The sequence below is a fragment of the Balaenoptera physalus genome (genome assembly GCF_965194825.1).
Source record: "Balaenoptera physalus genome assembly, chromosome: 15".
NCBI classification, from domain to species: domain Eukaryota; kingdom Metazoa; phylum Chordata; class Mammalia; order Artiodactyla; family Balaenopteridae; genus Balaenoptera; species Balaenoptera physalus.
The window spans coordinates 45,046,234-45,066,520 of NC_138894.1; the positions used below are offsets into that span (position 1 = coordinate 45,046,234).

The 20,287-nt window shown below is 36.1% G+C and overlaps 2 long non-coding RNA genes across 2 annotated transcripts in view; one reads left to right on the forward strand and one right to left on the reverse strand.

The window, feature by feature from the left end:
- Positions 1-20,287, reverse strand: part of LOC309643728 — a 106,299-nt gene that overhangs the window by 17,879 nt on the left and 68,133 nt on the right. The window lies entirely within an intron of this gene.
- Positions 1-20,287, forward strand: part of LOC309643717 — a 34,905-nt gene that overhangs the window by 862 nt on the left and 13,756 nt on the right. The window contains exon 2 of the long non-coding RNA XR_014254024.1: positions 1-20,287. This exon is cut by the window's right edge and continues 13,756 nt beyond it. This is a non-coding gene — a long non-coding RNA (uncharacterized lncRNA).

A 20,287-nucleotide genomic window follows, 5' to 3' on the forward strand; every position in this document is an offset into this window, starting at 1 on the left:
TATAGTTTTAAGCCCTTGTTATCATTGGAGGATTTTTTTTTTTTTTGGTTTGGTTACTCTCGTTTCTTTCTCTCTTCTTTTTTTTTTTATTACTTTTTTATTTTTTTATTTTTAATATTTTTTTCTATTTTAATAACTTTCTTCTCTCTCTTTTTCTTTCCTTCCTTCCTTCCTTCTTTCTTTCTTTCTTTCTTTCTTTCTTTCTTTCTTTCTTTCTTTCTTTCTTTCTTTCTTTCTTTCTTTCTTTCTTTCTTTCTTTCTGTCTTTCTTTCTTTCTTTCTTTCTTTTTCTTTCTTTCTTTCTTTTCTCACTTTACTTCTGAGCCGTGTGGCTGACAGGGTCTTGGTGCTCTGGCTGCATGTCAGGCCTGAGCCTCTGAGATGGGAGAGTTAAGTTCAGGACATTGGTCTACCAGGGACCTCCCGGCCCCACATAATATCAAATGGTGAAAGCTCTCCCAGAGGATCTCCATCTCAATGTGAAGACCCAGCTCCACACCCTATGCCTAACAACTAGCAAGACAGGAACACAACCCCACCCATTAGCAGAGAGGCTGCCTAAAATCATAATAAGTTCACAGACACCCCAAAACACACCGCTGGTCATGGTCCTGCCCACCAGAAAGACAAGATCCAGCCTCATCCACCAGAACACAGGCACCAGTCCCCTCCACCAGGAAGCCTACACAACCCACTGAACCAACCTTACCCACTAGGAGCAGACACCAAAAACAACGGGAACTACAAACCTGCAGCCTGTGAAATGGAGACCACAAACACAGTAAGCTAAGCAAAATGAGAAGACAGAGAAATACACAGCAGATGAAGGAGTAAGGTAAAAACCCGCCAGACCAAACAAATGAAGAGGAAATAGGCAGTCTACTTGAAAAAGAATTCAGAGTAATGATAGTAAAGATGATACAAAATCTTGGAAATAGAATGGAGAAAGTACAAGAAACATTTAACAAGGACGTAGAAGGACTAAAGAGAAAACAAACAATGATGAACAACAAAATAAATGAAATTAAAAATTCTCTAGAAGGAATCAATAGCAGAATAAGTGAAGCAGAAGAATGGATAAGTGACCTGGAAGATAAAATAGTGGAAATAACTACCACAGAGCAGAATAAAGAAAAAAGAATGAAAAGAATTGAGGACAATCTCGGAGACCTCTGGGACAACATTAAACGCACCAACATTTGAATTACAGGGGTCCCAGAAGAAGAAGAGAAAAAAAAGGGACTGAGAAAATATTTGAAGAGATTATAGTTGAAAACTTCCCTAATATAGGTAAGGAAATAGTCAATCAAGTTCAGGTAGCACAGAGAGTCCCATACAGGATAAATCCAAGGAGAAACACACCAACACACATATTAATCAAACTATCAAAAATTAAATACAAAGAAAAAATATTAAAAGCAGCAAGGGAAAAGCAACAAATAACATACAAGGGAATCCCCATAAGGTTAACAGCTGATCTTTCAGCAGAAACTCTGCAAGCCAGAAGGGAGTAGCAGGACATATTTAAAGTGATGAAAGCGGAAAACCTAAAGCTATAGTGATTAAAATAGTGTAATATTGGAATAGAAATAGATCAGTTGACTAAAAAGGATTCAGAAACAAATCCATATAAATTTGAAATTTAGTGTATAAAAAATATGTCATTTCAAACCATTGTGGAAAGACTGGCCTAATCAATAAATAGTTTGGGGTCAACTGGCTGTCCATTTAGCAAAAAAAATTAGAGTTCTCTTCATATCACACATTTTAAAAACTAAATTCCAGAGGGATTAATAAGCAAAATGTAAAATGGCAAAAGCTCTAGAATACAGGAAATATTTTTATAATCTTGGGGAAAGATCTTTCTAAGACACAAAACTCAGAAGCCACAAAGGAAAGGAAGGACAGATTACTGCACAAAAATGTAAAATTTCTGTATAAGACATTTTTAACAGAGAAAGTATTAATATCCCTAGTATAAAAACAACTCATATAAATAAATAAAAAAACAAAAGGCAAACACCCAATAAGGCAAAAAATATGAACACGTAGTCCACAAAAGAACAAAATACTAATACATAATAAACATATGAAAAGATGTTCAACTTCACTGGCAATTAGGAAAATACAAATTCAAAATGAGATGCCACAAACGACCTGATTAAAAAATGGGCAGAGGCTCTGAATAGGCATTTTCCAAAGAAGACGTGCAGATGGCCAACAGGCACATGAAAAGATGTTCAACATCACTAATTATTAGGGAAATGCAGATCAAAACACAAGATACCACCTCACACCTGTTAGAATGGTGATTATCAAAAAGACAAGAAATATCAATAACAGTGTTGGAGAGGATGTGGAGAAAAGGGAAGCCTTGTGTACTGTTGGGAACATTAAATTGGTAGAGCTACTATGGAAAACAGTATGGAGATCCCTCAAAAAATTAAGAATAGAACTACCATATGATTGAGCTATTCCAATTCTGGGTATTTTTCCAAAGAATACAAAAACACTAATTTGAAAAGATATGTGCACCCCTATGTTCATTGCAGCATTATTTACAATAACCAAGATGTGGAAACAACTTAGGTTGGTTGTATTCATGATGGATAAAGAATATATGGTACACATATATACAGTGGAATGCTACACAGCCATTAAAAAAGAATGAGATCTTTCCATATGTGACAACATGGATGGACCTTGAAGGTATTACACTAAGTGAAATAAGTCAGATGGAGACCAACAAATACAGTATGATTTCACTCATATCTGGAATCTAAAAAAGCAAAATAAAACAAAAAACAAACTCATAGATATAGAGAACAGATTGCTGGTTACTGGAGGGAAGTTGGCTAAGGGGTAGGAGAAATGGGTGAAGGGGGTCAATGGTCTGGTGAAGAATGGTAACTAGACTTGTGGTGGTGATCATTTTGTAGTGTATACAGATGTAGAATTCTAATGCTGTACACCTGAAACTTACATAATAATAAAAAAATGAGATCCCATTTTTGTTCACCAAAATTACAAAAAATTAAACATAGTGATGAAGTCCAGGGTTGTCTAGGGTATAGGGAAAAGAAAATTCACCTTCTTTTGGTGTAGGGTGAGTTGTGACAACCTATTTAGAGTGACAAATAACTGTCAGTAAATATCATCACAATATGACAATAACTATCAAAATTAAAAATATTTTTAACTCATACTTTCAGATTTACATTCTATAGGAATACTTGCACAAGTGTGCAAGGATATATATAGGGAAAATTATTTCTAATAGCTAAAAATATGAGACAACCTAATGTCAACAGTAATAGAATGGTTGAATGGATACTGAAATAGTCATAAAATGGAAGCCTCTGTAGCCATTTAAAAATTAGAGGTAAGTCTGATAAATTATATATTTTAATTGAAGTACAGTTGATTTACAATGTCGTGTTAGCTTCTGCTGTACAGCAAAGTGATCCAGTTATACATATGTATACATTCTTTTTTATATTCTTTTCCATTAAGTCTGATGAATTATTAAGTGAAAATTATGTAACAATATGCAGTGTATGATTTCATTTTTGTGAAAACAAATGTGTTCTTGAATTTTCTTCAAAAATGTCTGGAAAGATATCAGAAGTTTGACTGTGTTTACTTCTTGGGGATGGGTATGGAAAGGGTTTGGGGGAATATGTGAGTGGTTGGAGTTTTTTACTTTTTCTACTTTACAAATTATTTATATATGTATATGAGATCCACAAATAATTCTATATTAATTGAGTTACAATAAAATGGTAAAAATTAAATGAACATGTACAAAGGGATATAAGAGACAATCAATTGTACAAAACATATTTCATAGAAATTTACAATTTAAAGCTGGGTAGAATAGAAATAAACTGTGACTCCCTTAAATCCTAAACAAGAAGGAATTTGATCCCCAACTCCATTTTTATGCACCTGTGTGAATTGAAAAAACAATCACAAAATTTAGGGATTTAATTGACACTAGACCCAAACCTGCATATTTTCTAGAACAAAACAATAGTGGAGCATTCAAATATTCGTGCATTCTGTTTTGGATCTGGGCCTACCCACACAAATGGACCACCCCACAGACACTGGTGCCTTACTTCTGGAGCTCATTCAGATTATCATCTACCTTTTCACTCCAGGAAATCTACTCCTCACTCTCAGCTTACTTGGAGGAGGAAGAGGAGAAGAAGGAGAAGAAGGAAAAATGAAGGAGGAAGATGAGGAAGAGGGGGAGAAGGAAGGAGAAAGCAGTTTTGACCTGTAATACAAGTACAGATTTAAAGCTGAATAATCACTTAACTCCAGAAGCACACAGGCATAAGCTACAGACCTAGCCTGCAAATAAATTTGGTCTCAATTTGGACTCCGGTTTAAGACCAAATTAGGTGACTTTTTCCCTTTATATCAGTAGTTTCTTTAAAAGTGGATATACTTTTGCACAACTAGGTAGATCCAAACAATAGCCAGAATTGACTACATAGCCATAAAATTTAGTACAATGCCTCTAAAATAGCAGAGATTGGGCATTGCTTTCAGTTCAACAAGTTTTTCTTAAAACTGAGCAACTTGGCTAGAGAAGATTTATTAATTCAGAGTCTGTAATCTAAGGGCAATTGAAGAAACAGCATGAGCCATGTTCATCAAAATTTATGAATCCCTTTTGTAATTGTGACTTTATTTCTACTGCATAGTAATATAGTGTTTCAAACTCTGTGATTCCACTGAGCCAAAGACAGCTCTTCAACGTAAAATAAATGAGAGCTTCGGGTAATATCTTGCAAAATCCACATGGTCAGTTTGAATCTTAATACCTGTACTTCCTGAACAAATAAGTGATGCATTTGTTTTTTCTTTCCCAGATTTAAGTTCAATTTCCTCACCTTCTGGTGTCTCACATCAGTAAGAAAATACAATCTTGTGAGCCACGATGGAGATTCTCACGTTGCATCTCTTAGAGGCATTTAATTTCCAAAGACCAAGAGTCATGAAAACTTCAATTAAAAACAAATCAGGGCTTCCCTGGTGGCGCAGTGGTTGAGAATCTGCCTGCTAATGCAGGGGACACGGGTTCGAGCCCTGGTCTGGGAAGATCCCACATGCCGCGGAGCAACTGGGCCCGTGAGCCACAATTACTGAGCCTGCGCGTCTGGAGCCTGTGCTCCGCAATAACAGAGGCCGCGAGAGCGAGAGGCCCGCGCACTGCGATGAAGAGTGGCCCCCGCTTGCCACAACTAGAGAAAGCCCTCGCACAGAAACGAAGACCCAACACAGCCATTAAAAAACAAAACAAAACAAAACAAATCAAATATTAAGTCAAATATACTTCAATAAAAAATAAATAAAATCTAAATAAAATAAAAATTATAGCCATCGCAGTAGGTAAAAAAATTAAATGTTTCCTTGACTTAGCTATTCAACTGCTTTAAGATAAACAAATGTTGCTTCAAGTTCTTTCAAATGTCCCATACCTTGGCAACAATGAAAGGCATTAACATTCACAGTCCTCCGTCACATGGGACAATATTTCATACTTGACAAGTTCACAGCATGAATTTCCAGTAACTGAAACAAAGGAAAGACTTTCTTTGGATTCAAATAAACTGATGATGGACCCTATTTTCCCTTTTCTTACAGGTGTCCCATCTGTGCCAAATAAGCTTATCTTTATTTGAGGAACGTGTAGAACTAAGATGAAATAATAGAGATGGGAAGAAAATGGGACAAGAGAGTGTCCTATAAAGTAACAGGTTTCATACTTGCTTATGACTGGTGGTGATCTCTACAGGCAGTTACAAAGGAGGATTTCTAAAACATTTTATCTGCAATCTGCCCAAAACATTTGTATAAGTGGTCCAACTTCCAAGATGACTACCTTAAAAGATAATACTCCTTTTGGATAAGATTGTTTTTTTAAATAACAACATCAGCATCTTTGCCTGATAAGTCCAATTCTTTATACCCTTTAAAATAGCTGATGAAAAAAATATCAGAGCCTTAGTATTGATTACAATTCAATTTTTAAACTTTTTGTTTTGAAATAATTATAGATTCACAGGAAGTTCAACGGTGGTATAAAGAGTCCCACGTACCCTTCATGGTATCATCTTACAGCTATAGTATATAATCAAAACTTGGAAATTGGCATTGGTACATTACTGTTAACATACCAATCCCAGTTGGTATGTTACTCAGTTCTAACCTTTTTTAACCAGCATTTATTTGTGTGTGTGTGTATAATTTTATACAGTTTAATCTCATGTATAGATTCATGTAACCACCACTACAATCAGGATTCAGCTGTCACATTATTGCAAAAGAATTCCCTCCTGCTACCACTGCGAATTAGCACTCACCACCTCATCCCCTCCTTGTCATCTGGCTACCATGAACCTCTTCTCAATCTCTGTAGTTTTGTTTTCTCAAAAATGTGATATAAATGGAATCTTACTGCATTTAACATTTAAGATTGATTTTTTTTCACTAAGCATAATGTCCTTGAGGTGCATCCAGGGTGTTTCATTTATCAGTAGTTCATTCCTTTTTACTGCTGAGTAGTATTCCATTGTGTGGATGTAGAGTTTGTTCAACCATTCACCTACTGAAGGGCATCTGGGCTGTTTCCAGTATTTTGCTAGTAGGAATAAAGCTGCAATGAGTATCACTGTATGGGTTTTACATAAACATATATTTTAATTTTTCTGTGATAAATGTCCAAGAGTTGATTGCTGAGTTGCATGTTTAGCTTTGCAAGAAAATACCAAACTGTTTTCCAGAGTGGCTGTACCATTTTACATTCCCACCTGCAATGCATGACAGATCCAGTTTCTCTGCATCCTCACAAACACTTGTGTAGTAATGTCTCATTGTTGTTTTAACTTGTATTTCCCTAATGACTAATGATGCTGAACATCTTTTCATATCATTATTTTCCATCTATACATTATCTTCTGTGAAATCTCTCCATGTCTTTTGCCCATTTTATAATTGGATTGTTTCTTTTTCACTGTTGAGTTTTGAGGATTTTTTTTTAAAACTACGTATTCCAAATGTAAGGTTTTGTCAGATAGGTGCTTTGCAAATATTTTCTCCTACCAATTCATTTTCGTAAGACAAAAATCAGAACTGGGTCTTAGGTGAGAGGACATTTGATTTTGTAGATACAGGATTACACTCAAGGCTATGTGACTTTGATTTCAGCCATTATTTAAACCCAAACTTTGAGGCTTCTTGATACAGTGATGTCCCAGTATGATAAACAAGATCAAAAGATGAGAAGTCACCTCCACTGGTCAGGATTAGTTCATATGTTTAAAAGGCAGGTGTATTCTGCATAACATCATATTGCAAGGGAAAGCTCTTACTGTTGATGAAATGTGTAGTTCAAGAAAGCAAAAAAAATCTATTTTCAAGGCAGCAGAATGATAGGCAACCTGATCTTTAAGTCTTATTCTAGGTAATATTCTAAAAATATGTGCTATAAAGTACTATAAAATAATCTGATTTCAGATCCTATGTTTTTTTCTAGTGTACCTTGCTTACTCTAGAAATGGTGACTATACAGCTCTAAATTTGAGGGGACAGTTCAAATTTCAAATATTCCAAACCATTGCCTCCATAAACCATTAAAATTACTTCCAAGTATTAGACCATCAAAATTATACCTAGTAGACTTCTCTTTACATCTGACAAAGATCCCTGTTTAGAATATTCCAAATATGGCTACCTTGTCATATACCCTTCCCTGCTCACACCCCTTATGGTCTAATGGTCATACTCTACACGACATGATCCTGCCCCCTTGCTATAGCTAATCAGACAAAGGAGGTACCCAAAGCACCCATCCATAGGCTGTTCAGTGACCTCTGCTTTGGATTTACTGGTTCAAAAGAAGATGAGCTGGGTCAGTTATACTCCTTATTCAGGAACTTGGAATTAAAAAGCTGAAGTGAGGGTAAACAACCATAAGAGCTGGACTGAAAGGTCACGACATGACCACTATGGGCCATGTGCAAGCTGGAAGCCAGCCTCTGGAGGGTGGCGTCAGCTGATGCACAGAGAGAAGCAGAGATGCCGTGAGTTTGTTGATGATGTTCCTGAGAGGCAGGCAGAAGGAGTAACTACTTGGGGGACCTGATGGCTTTCTGACTCTAGCTCAGGTTCCCATTCACACATAGCTTTAGAAGATACTCTGCTTTTGAAATACCTTAAGTGGGTTCTTAGCAGCCGAAAGATTTATAATTATGACATGCACCTAGTGGTCTTATTTTTTTATTTGGAAGTTATAGTTGATAGCTATAGAAAAATTTGCATGACCTAATGAGAGCAGCATTCTCTCAAAAAGTTTTCAGTTGATGTAAAATCTCCCCAGAAAGAGACAGAACTACCACATACGACTGGTGGGAGTACACAGTTCAGCCTTTTTGGGGGGCAATTGGGCAAAATTGATCTCAAAATAAAAGTATGTGTTATAGATGCTCTTTTTAGAAAGAAATATATGCATAGATAACCCTGGAAGCATATATTAAAATGGTAATAATGGTTATCTCTAGATGATAAGATTGTGGATGATTTCAACGTTCTCCTTTTTTACGTTTTTATTTCTTACAATTCTTTTCAAAAGCAGATGTTTAAAATATGAAAATCAGCTACCAGTTCTTACATGTGCTAGGTGCATTACAGACATTACATAATTTAATTTTAAAAATGACCCTTTAAGGTAGGTGCTGTTATTCTTACTTTATGAATGAGGAAGTTGAACCCTAAAGATGTTTAAAAAAATGTCTTATGTCATGACCAGCGAGTGGTACTAAAATGTAAAATCCATGAGATTGGGGATGTTGTCTGTTTCATTCACTGTGGGATCTGTGGCACCTAGAACTCACTAAATATTTTTAAATGAATGATAGGCAGAAGCAGGCTTTGTGCCCAAGTATGCCTCACTCCAAAACCTCTGCTCCAAATTCTTTCTCTAAACCAACACTCCAAACAAGCCTTTCTGCAATTTATGACCTTAATTCACCTTTTAATTTACTTTGTTTAAAATAGGAAGAAATCTCAACAACCAAAAACCAAACTACCCAATTTTTTAAATGAGCAAAAGTTGTGAATAGACATTTTTCCAAAGAAGACATATAGATAGCCAACAGGCATATGACAAGATATTCAACATCACAAATTATTAGGGAAATACAGATCAAAACCACAATGAGATGCCACCTCACACCTGTTAGAATGGCAGTTATCAAAAAGACAGGAAATAACAGTGTTGGTGAGGATGTGGAGAAAAGGGAACGCTTATGCACTGTTGGTGGGAATGTAAATTAGTGCAGCTACTATGGAAAACAGTATGGAGATCCCTCAAAAAATTAAGAATAGAACTACCATATGATTGAGCTATTCCAGTTCTGGGTATTTTCCCAAAGAACACAAAAATACTAATTTGAAAAAATATGTGCACCCCTACGTTCATTGCAGCATTATTTATAATAGCCAAGATATGGAAGCAACTTAAGTGCCCACTGATGGATGAATGGATAAAGAAGATATGGTATATAGATAGACAATGGAATACTACTCAGTCATAAAAAAGAATGAGATCTTGCCATTTGCAACAACATGGATATCCAACCTTGAGGATATTATGTTAAGTGAAATAAGTCAGAGAAATAAAAATACTGTATGATTTCACTTTTATGTGGAATCTAAAACAAAACAAAACAAAACAAACTCATAGATGCAGAAAACAGATTGGTGGTTATTGGAGGGGAAGGGGGTTGGGGGGTGGATGACATGGGTGAAGGGGATCAACTGTCTGGTGAAGGATGGTAACTAGACCTTTGGTGGTGGTCACAGTGTACACAGATGTCAAATTATAATGTTGTATACCTAAAACATATAATGTTATATACCAATTTTACTTCAATTTTTTTTAAAAAATTAAAATGAAATAGGAAGAAAAGACCAAAAAATATTTACAGAACATGATGATACTCTAGGAAATATAAAGGCACATGATGGGTAACTGAATTGCCCTAGTCAATAAATTAACAAGTTATAGATAAACTCAACAAAGCTTTATATTATATAACCTTTACATTTTATTTAATATGGTGTTTGTAATCATTGCTAAGAAAATTTGGATATGTGACCCTTCGTTTTGAATTCAATTCTGGATTTATTATACCATTATTTCTATGGAAAAACTCGGCTTCTCTTACATAATTTTGACTTCCAGAAGATTTTCTAGGAGTGTAGTACAATGGAAGAATGAACATTCTTGGTATTATTATTCAAAATCATAATTTATTCCTTAGTAGCTACATAGCCTTTTAAATCAGCATGAAATACTATTTTTGGAGGAAACCTGATGTTCAAACTATAATTTTGCAATAGTTGTAGCAATGTCAACCCAGAGCATTAGAATAAAGTTTCAACTCATGACAAACATCATATTTCCAGTTCTTGATTCCATTTTAATTATAGCACCACAATATCATAATTACTAGACCTTAGCCAAAAGACCAAGATGCATAAGTCCGTCATAGTTATTAAATTTATGAAAGGCTAAGTTTTCCATACGGCAATGTTTAATCCCAAATTTACTGCCGTTCCTCTTCCCCCACTCAGTGATGCTGATTAGCTTAAGGTATGAGGAGAAATATTTAAGATGATATTACTAGAGATGTGTTCTCTATCATCATTTTGATTTAATATTGTTTGGGGAGTTCAGGATGATGTAAGAAGAGAGACTGAACAAATCCAAGAGAAATACGTAATGGAAGAAACAAAACATCGCTATTTGACGACAATTGATTATGCATCTAAAAACATGTCCAAGGAATCAGCTAAAATTTTAAACTTACTACAATAGTAAATGGCCAGATAAAATATAAAATATAGAAAAGCCATTAAGATTCTTGAATACCAACAATTACAAACTAGAAAAACCTAGTTTTAAAAAAGAGATCCAATTTATAATAGCAATAAAATATATATAAAGAAGAGTAGACTTAATAAGAAGTGTTTGGCTATATAAACAAAATAATGAAATTTATCGGGCAATAACATCTAGGAAGAACAAAATATTTTAAAGATGTCAATTCTTAATATGATCTTTTTAAATTTAATGCAATCCCAATCAAAATAAAAACGGAATTTCTTTAGGATTTAAAAAGAATGTCGTATGTTCATTTAGAAAAGTAAAAGGTGAGAATAACAAAAACATTCTGAAAAAGAGAAAGGACAATGAGCAAACAAAACAGAAACATAAGTCAGTGAAACAGAAGAGAAACCTCAGAAATAGGCCCCATTATATATAAGGATTAAAAAATGACCAGGTATAATGCAAAACAATAGGAAAGATTTGAAAGTACATATCTGTGGGAATCATTCATTAGAAATTCAAATTATTTTAGGTCAAATACTTCATACCACCCTTCAAAATATATTCCAGAAGTCTTACATAACTAAATACCTGTAAACTCAAAACTAAGCAAATAAACAAGAGTGAGTGAATGTTAGATCACTAGAAAGATGATAATATTTTTGAGTTTGAAGCAAAGAAGAGATTACAAAAGAAAGGATCATGGTTTCATGCTTAATTGAAAAAACCCATTTATTCAACTTAAAAATAGGAAAACTAGGTATAAATTAGAGACATGCATTAATTTTTTGGTCTACTGGAACTTGTGTGGCCTGTTTTATCCTTTGCACCTTGCACAGTGCTGGGCACACTGTAAATGTTCACTAGTTATTTGTTGAACAAATATTGCAATAATTAACTAAGTAGACTTTGATTAATTGCATAAGACAAAGAAGTGACCCCAGAGTCCAATTAGCCAGCTGCAACTAAGAATGATGAGTGAAAATTAATTTCTTTGGCCCACATGCAAAAGAACCACACAGGAGGCTGTCTACTCAGCTGTGGAATGGGCAAGTGATGGCAACCATAGGTGGGCTGTGGAAGTGCTATCAGGCCAAATCATGTCACACTATAAGCATCAGCTGTGGGAGGGTGATAGCCAACAGGCCACACTGGCCAGGGTCAGTCAGCAAATGAATGGCTTGACTCAATCAAGAAATCTTGTTCAACCTGGGAGGCCCAGACATCAGGGTGCTGAATGACAGGGCTTATAAACAAGCCATCTCAGCTGCTAAACAAAGGGCATGATTGTGTTCGAGGAGGAGAGAGACAGAGGACCAAATACTTCTTGTCAGTCTTTTTCTAGGATAATTACTCAGTGGAGTGAAGCATCTTTAACCACTTTGACTTGATGGTTGCTGTATTTTCCATCTGAGACGATCCTCTGACTAGAGGGATTTTAACATCAGTGTATGACTGTTTGAGATTATAGTAAGGAATACATTCATTCAAAATCATTTAGTAGTTGGGGAGTCTATGCAGCAAGATGTTTTGCTTTGTTTTCAGTCTACTTTGTGCTGATGGCTCACAGCATTCAGTACGATTTTGCCGAATCAGTAAACGAATTGGGCATTATTTGGATAAGGCTAAAAAATAATCATTTTGGTTTTGTCAACGTCTTGTTTTCCAATTTGGTGCTGGAAACATGGGGAACTAGTCTAATGTTTGCTAATAATATGCATATATGTGTTTCCATCTCTTTAGCCCTGTTTCCCCAGGGTGATGAAAATAAACACATTAAGAGAAATTGGGAGCATCTTCACTGCATGCCTGGATCCAGTGTTCTCTCTGCTATAATGATGCCCCCATACATTATTTCCCACTTGTCACCTAGATTGGAGGACAGATCCTTCAAATGAGTAGAACTTTTTAGTTGTTGTTGCTATTATTACTTAACCAGCAGACAGGTTACCGGCTGGAATGGGCCGGAACACTTTGGCAAAATATTCATTTCCTGGCTATGCCTATGGCAACTTGGTATGTACAATGAGGAAAGGAGAGCAGACTTTTTTAAAATTCAAGGTTCATTCTTTTATTCAAGGTCGAGACTACAAAATTCTGAGCTATCGGATCCTGAAGTGCTTGCTTCCCTGTAATCCATTCCAATAGAAGAGCAGATTTTTAAAAAATTATTTGTGAAATAGCTGGTAATGATAGGACCAGTGCTAAGCACATGTAAAGTAGATATTTCCACATAGTGGCAGGATGAAAGAGACTGATAGGTCAAATATTTTAAACTCCATGATCAAATTGGAATAATATCAAAAGTGATTGTAATCTGAAGCAGTAGAATTCAATTTTCCTTGCATTATGGATATTTCTCTTAGCAGACCCAGGTTAAATGACTGCTTTGAGGTTGATGACATACAGATTCCTATTGCCAACAATGACTTCAGCCTGATGGCAACCTTTACAAATTGCTTCCTGTAAATTCTTTGTGAGAATAACAAGCAATTCATTTTGCTTGAGAGTGACTTTTAGCTAAGGGACTCCACCCAACAGTCTGGATTTAATAAAACAAAAAACACTTTGGTATTACAAACATCTTTTTTGAGATGCAAGTTCCCCACATAAGGTTTTGTAAAAGCAAAGCATTTTCATTTTCTATTCAGCGAAAACCAGACAGATCCTTATGCACGGCCAACGATTACTTAGTTTTTCTGATGAGTTGGTGGGGAAGAGCAGAAAGGGAGAGAAGGTCACTGAAGAGCCACATGTGTGTGTGTATGTATGTAAGATATTCAGGGTAATATTTACAAAAGACTTTTAAGTCACAGCCAGTGGCTTGGTAATTCAATCATTTATCCATTCAATTATTTGGCACTCAGTATTTACTAAGTACAAGGTACTGTTGTAAGCTCTGGGGATACCATAGTTGAACAAAACAGACAGTACTTTTGCTCTCACGGACCTTACATTCGAGTGAGAAAAGACAGATCATAAGCCAAACACTACACAAAGAAAAATCTCCTTAAAGAGGACTCTGGATTTAATGGGCAAGGTAGAGGAATTATCTGCTTACAGAGATTAGGTACTGGGAACATTTATGTCTCTGTGATTGGTAGTAGATAAAATCACACTAGTAAATATTTAAGCTTGGCATTGCTCAGATATATATAATTTATGACCTAGTTCCTGAACTCATAGAGCTTACAATTCCAACGTGCAAGGTGTTCCTGCACATCATGCAGGCAGAGAGGGAAGGAAGAACCACCAGATATTTTGCATCCTATCTGAATCAGAGCTGAATCATTGTGTTCAAGCTTATAACAGGGGTGAAGGAGGTTTAGAATCCTTGAGTCTTTAGGAATTCAAATAGGAATAGGAATTCTTTGACACTGTGTGTCCTTTCCTATTTGGTAAAAAAAACAAAAACAAAAACAATGAAGTCATTGGCATGACAGAGAAATTGTGTGTGTGTGTGTGTGTGTGTGTGTGTGTGTGTGTGTGTGTGTGTGTTAGAAAGAATGTCCAATCCACTTTGCTCATTCCAATGAACTTACTAGGATTAAAGGAGGTAGAAACAGAAAATCTGACAGTATTTAAAAAATAACTGTAAAAAAAGGACCTTGGGCCTTATGAAGGTAAAACCATAAGACTTCTTTGGGATAACACCTCTGAAACTTCTCTGATTTCCATTCCCGCTTACTCATTTTTTCAACTTTTCTCTTTTCGTTGTTCTCTGCTAGCTGCTATCATCAATCAGGGCTTATGATTGTCTTCATCATCTCCAGATGTATTGGCCTCAGAGCTCATGAAATCAAAATCACCTTATGCTTCTGCTACTCTTGTGGAGTCCCTCAGAACTATACCACTCACCTCCTCAATCTGGGAAAAGAAATAAGTTTCTTAAGAACAACCCTTCTAATATCCCCAGTCACAGTTGCTTGTTCAAAACTGAGCCTTCCAAGTCTTTTTCTCCTTACTCTTACAAGAATACTTATTCATCTAACAAACACATATTGAACACCCACCGTATGGCATTATGTGGGGCTACTTGGGCCTACAAAGATGTTGAAGATACATGGTTGCTACCTTTATAGAGCTTATGGTTAAGAAAGGGGCCAAGTGCACAGATAACTATAAAACAAGGTGGAAAAAGGGCAAGCACCACAAGAAAGAGACGAATGAAGTACCCTGTCTGCTCTGAGGAAGTTTCTGATTGGGGGCCTCAGGATGGCAGCACTGGAGCAAAAGAGGGATAGTTAGGATTGCAACAGATCAGGAACAAACGAGCAGATGCAAGTTTACCTTTTTTGTTTATACTTTTTCTCTTAGTACATTATACACTCCGTCCCATCTTTATTTATATTCTTCAAATGAGGCTTTCCCAATAAAAAATCTTTTCTTAATCTCACAAGCCTCTCTTCCTTATTTTTCCACTAATATTACTTTAAATCTTTAATAAGTTTGCTTTTAATTGGGTATTTAATCAACTTTACAATGAAAGTTAAATAGAAATATCTAAGTACCAAGAGCAACAGACATGAACTTACTAAAAAACTCCTCAAATTTCCATGCTTTCATAAACCCTGAAGACTTTTTCCGTTCTGCTGCTTGCATAAAAACAAATATGTGTAATTGTTAGGAACCAGTATTTATCATTCTGAATTATACTTTTTCTCATTTGCTATTGTTTTCTATAATCCTTTACCCATTTTTATATGTCTCTCATTTTTATCATTCCAACCAGCAATGTCATGTTTTATTGTACCAATGTATCATATTTGCTGTCTTCTTATTTGCTGTAGGTGTGCATGTGGGCTTTTTCTAGTTTTTAGATATGCTAATAATTGCTTCTATACACATTTATATGCCTTCTCTTTCTTTTGAATTATCTCCTTGGTATATGTTACATTTTCCAGAGTTAAATAAATTAATATATAATGTGTGACTAAAGGCATGAGTGCTGGCAGACTGGCTGTGTTTGAATTCTGGCTCTACCACTTATCTGTGTGAACTTGGGTAAATTTCTTGACCTCTCTGATGCACTTTCCTCAACTAAAAAACAGGCATAATGATAGTACCCACCTCATATTATTAGTATGAAAATTACATGAGATAATATACACATATTGTAAAGAATGTTAAAGGTTTAGTCTCTGATTCATGTCATGTGTATCCAAGATGCTTTCCAGAAAAAGAGCATCAGCTTACAGGATCATCAGATGCATCCAAACTTTCACGTTCATGTATTGTTGCTCTTATTTTACTGGTACAAGAATCCTACCTTACACTTATTTACATTTGTATTTTTGCATTGTAATAGATGGAGCCCTTGGTTTCAAGTAAAAATCCACAACCTTTTACAGGAAGGAAAGGTAGGAATATGGCTAAGTGCTTATTTTTTCCCTCTGTCTCTGGCCTCTGCTTTTCTCAATCTGGCTTCCTTCACATAGTTGGAAACCTGGCCACCAGGAGTTCCCATGCTTCATATTTATGGTGACTGCATGTCTTTACCAACTCCACATTCCCAGGGAAGGAGTCTTATTGGCATGGGTCAGTCAATCACTCCTAAACCAATCAACTGTGGGCAGGGAGTTGGGTACTATAACTGGTGGTCCCTATCAGAACCATTTGTCTGGAGTGGAAGGAAGAGCATTAATCTAAAGACAGGGTGCCACATTAAAAGGATCATACAGCATGATCAAGTGGGATTTATCCCAGGAATGCAAGGATTCTTCAAATATGCAAATCAATCAATGTGATAAACCATATTAACATATTGAAGGAGAAAAACCATATGATCATCTCAGTAGATGCAGAAAAAGCTTTTGACAAAATTCAACACCCATTTATGATAAAAACCCTCCAGAAAGTAGGCATAGAGGGAACTTTCCTCGACATAATAAAGGCATATATGACAAACCCACATAGGACAAACCCACAGCCAACATCGTTCTCAATGGTGAAAAACTGAAACCATTTCCTCTAAGATAAGGAAAAAGACAAGGTTGTCCACTCTCACCACTATTATTCAACATAGTTTTGGAAGTTTTAATCACAGCAATCAGAGAAGCAAAAGAAATAAAAGGAATCCAAATCAGAAAAGAAGTAAAGCTGTCACTGTTTGCAGATGACATGATACTATACATAGAGAACCCTAAAGATGCTACCAGAAGACTACTAGAGCTAATCAATGAATTTGATAAAGTAGCAGGATACAAAATTAATGCACAGAAGTCTCTTGCATTCCTATACACTAATAATGAAAAATCTGAAAGAGAAATTAAGGAAACACTTCCATTTACCACTGCAACAAAAAGAATAAAATACCTAGGAATAAACCTACCTAAGGAGACAAAATACCTGTATGCAGAAAACTATAAGACACTGATGAAAGAAATTAAAGATGATACAAACAGATGGAGAGATATACCATGTTCTTGGATTGGAAGAGTCAACATTGTGAAAATGACTCTACTACCCAAAGCAATCTACAGATTCAATGCAATCCCTATCAAACTACCAATGGCATTTTTCACAGAACTAGAACAAAAAAATTCACAATTTGTATGGAAACACAAAAGACCCCGAATAGCAAAAGCAATCTAGAGAAAGAAAAATGGAGCTGGAGGAATCAGGCTCCCAGACTTCAGACTATACTATAAAGCTACAGTAATCAAGACAGTATGGTACTGGCACAAAAACAGAAATATAGATCAATGGAACAGGATAGAAAGCCCAGAGATAAACCAAAGCACATATGGTCACCTTATTTTTGATAAAGGAGGCAAGAATATACAATGGAGAGACCTAAATATAAGGCCAGACACTATCAAACTCTTAGAGGAAAACATAGGCAGAACACTCTATGACATAAATCACAGCAAGATCCTTTTTGACCCACCTCCTAGAGAAATGGAAATAAAAACAAAAATAAACAAATGGGACCTAATGAAACTTAAAAGCTTTTACACAGCAAAGGAAACCATAAACAAGACGAAAAGACAACCCTCAGAGTGGGAGAAAATATTTGCAAATGAAGCAACTGACAAAGGATTAATCTCCAAAATTTACAGGTAGCTCATGCAGCTCAATATCAAAAAAACAAACAACCCAATCCAAAAATGTGCAGAAGACCTAAACAGACATTTCTCCAAAGAAGATATACAGATTGCCAACAAACACATGAAAGAATGCTCAACATCACTAATCATTAGAGAAATGCATATCAACACTACAAGGAGGTATCACGTCACACCAGTCAGAATGGCCATCATCAAAAAATCTACAAACAATAAATGCTGGAGAGGGTGTGGAGACAAGGGAACCCTCTTGCACTGTTGGTGGGAATGTAAATTGATACAGCCACTATGGAGAACAGTATGGAGATTCCTTTGAAAACTAAAAATAGAACTACCATATGACCCAGCAACCCCACTACTGGGCATATACCCTGAGAAAACCATAATTCAAAAAGAGTCATGTACCACAATATTCATTGCAGCTCTATTTACAATAGCCAGGGCATGGAAGCAACGTAAGTATCCATCGACAGATGAATGGATAAAGAAGATGTGGCACATATATACAGTGGAATATTACTCAGCCATAAAAAAAACCAAAACTGAGTTATTTGTAGTGAGGTGGATGGACCTAGAGTCTGTCATACACAGTGAAGTAAGTCAGAAAGAGAAAAACAAATACCATATGCTAACACATATATATGGAATCTAAAAAAATTAAAAAATGGTTCTGAAGAGCCTAGGGGCAGGACAGGAATAAAGACGCAGACGTAGAGAATGGACTTGAGGACATGGGGAGGGGGGAAGGGTAAGCTGGGACGAAGTGAGAGAGTGGCATGGACATATATATACTACCAAATGTAAAATAGATAGCTAGTGGGAAGCAGCCACCTAGCACAGGGAGATCAGCTAGGTGCTTTGTGACCACCAAGAGGGGTGGGATAGGCAGGGTGGGAGGGACACACAAGAGGGAGGAGATATGGGGATATATGTATATGTATAGCTGATTCACTTTGTTATAAAGCAGAAACTAACACACCATTGTAAAGCAATTATACTCCAATAAAGATGTTTAAAAAATAAATAAATAAATAAAAAATAAAGACAGGGTGCCAAATAGAAGGGCTCTGGCCAGATCAAATGATAGATTCCACCAAATGGAGTTACTAGAGGAGTTCGATATGGTTCACATCTGTTGACTGTTCTCGTGTGAATCTCCTCCACTTGTGCGAACTATTCATATCTTTGATCATTTGTCAAGACGTATTTTTCATTATAAATTTATACATTTTCCTAATGGTTTTAGAAATACAACCTTGTAACTATTTTAAAATTTTAGGATGGCATCAACAAGAGTATTGGAGAACTACTATGTTCAAGGAGTTGTTCTGGGTGCTATGAAAAGTTCAGAGGGCTGCATCACTATACAGAATTCAGTTTCTAATGGGGTTGAACAACATAAATAAGAAATGAAATAATAAAAGGCTGGACAATAGCAGCTCCTCAACTATGCAGACCACATTCTTAAGAACGCTGACGCAGGAGGACTTGTGGTTCAAGAACTTAAATCCTTATGGTGGAAACCATGTTAGGGGAAATGTTTGGAGTAAACCTCTGCAAGCTGTTAGAACTATGTTTTCTTGTACTAAAATAAATATAACTTTTATACATCTTACCTTAGTAATCATGACTACTCTATGGATAGTCAACAATTTACCATTTCATACTCACTAGCAAGATACCTTTCAGGACCTTCTTTTCTGCATTTTCAATAAGATATTTATAAACCATTTTACAGAATTGATAAAAGTATCCATAGTGAGAAGAATTATTTCTGGAGTTGGTCCTCCTCTGAATGTTCACGTCCTTTCTTATTTTGTGACTTGGTGGTTTCTATCAGACACACTATTGCCCTGTCCATATTGCTTACATGCCAAGGGCTTTCTACTATAAGTATCTGAGACTCTGCCTGAGGCTTTTTCCAGCTGCAGGGGCAGACTTGGTCCGGAGCATGCTGGAAGTGCTGGGGACTTAATGTCTCCTGGAGAAAAAGAGAGTTGGTGGGAAAAGCACCAGTTCTCACCCCTCAGGTGGGACAACTCAGAGGCAGGGGCTGCAAGTGTCCCAGAGGTCTCTAGAGGCAGGGGGCCCCCACTGACCACAGCAGTAATATGTTCATTAACACTTTGTATTGACTTCCTAGGATAACATCTAAGCAAACAACTTGCATTAAAATCCTCGTTTTAGGGAGAACCAAGCCTAACATGAAATTTGACTTCTATCTCCTGGATTCTGCCTCCTAAATACCTGGATCCCACAGCAATGTTGGAGGCTTTAGATGGAAAAACCTTTGAGAATTGATCACCCATAATACC